This window comes from Gossypium arboreum, chromosome 13 (assembly GCF_025698485.1).
Source record: "Gossypium arboreum isolate Shixiya-1 chromosome 13, ASM2569848v2, whole genome shotgun sequence".
Classification (NCBI taxonomy): Eukaryota; Viridiplantae; Streptophyta; class Magnoliopsida; order Malvales; family Malvaceae; genus Gossypium; species Gossypium arboreum.
Window position 1 is genome coordinate 70,615,299 of NC_069082.1, and position 1,047 is coordinate 70,616,345.

The 1,047-nt window shown below is 38.3% G+C and overlaps 1 non-coding gene across 1 annotated transcript; it reads left to right on the top strand.

Annotated features, from left to right (window-relative positions):
• Positions 1–663: 663 nt before the first annotated feature.
• LOC128287168 (small nucleolar RNA R71) lies at positions 664–769 on the top strand. Its single transcript, XR_008277863.1, has one exon. It is a non-coding gene; the product is annotated as a small nucleolar RNA R71 (small nucleolar RNA).
• The last annotated feature ends 278 nt before the right edge of the window (positions 770–1,047 follow it).

A 1,047-nucleotide genomic window follows, 5' to 3' on the forward strand; every position in this document is an offset into this window, starting at 1 on the left:
TTTCAATGTGGATACTTGGATTTGTATTAAGGCATCATTTTTCATTATGTATGCCTTCAATAGGTTTTCTAAGCCATTGGAAGATCAGCTTAAGATTGCTTCTAAACTTGTTGGGTAAATACAAGTGGCTAGGTCGGTCTAGGTTGTGCATAAGTGTTACTGGGCCGAACTCCTTGGTTACTCCAAGAAAAATTAAGGTGTTTTCACCAAGATGGGTTATAAAAATTGGATTGTAGTCCTTACCTTCCTCGGGTTTGGTTTTGGTTACCCATGTAATACACAGATTCTGGGTTTGATGGACATTCTGCGAATGAGTGCCCTTCCCCACAATAAACACAGGCTATAGTTTCAAATTGATTCGATGGCTGAGCTGCAAAACTATTAAACCCATTAGTAGTAAAGTTTTTAAGCATTGAGTATATTGAAGATACTTGAGATGTGAGTGAATTGAGAGCTTTTACTTCATGTACTCTAGCGACTCGTCTTTCTGACAATACTTGATTGGTTGGCCATTGATAATTGTTGCTAACAATCCTCTCGATGATTTCATAAGCCTCATTATAAGACTTAGAAAGGAGAGCACCATTAGTAGAAGCGTCCACTACCATCCTCATGTGATCATTGATACTGTTATAAAACGTCTCCAATTGGATGCAATAAGGGATTCCATGATGCAGGCATCTTCGTAAAGTTCTTTAAACCTTTCCTGTGCTTCATACAAGGACTTGTCATCCATCTGTTGGAATGCAATGATCTCATTTCTTAACTTAGCATTATTGCTAGGTGGGAAGTACTTCATAAGAAATCTTTCTGCTAACTCTTGCCATGTGGTAATGGAAATGAGTTCAACTAGGCTCGAGCTTTATCCTTTAGCGAATATGGGAATAAATTTAATCGTAATGCATCTTCAGGTACTTCAGCCAATTTGAAAGAACCGTTTACCTCTAAAAACAGTCTTAAGTGAAGGTAAGGATCTTCGGTAGGCATTCCACTGAATTGGCTCACTATCTGAAGCATTTGGAACATGACTAGCTTCAGGTCAAATTG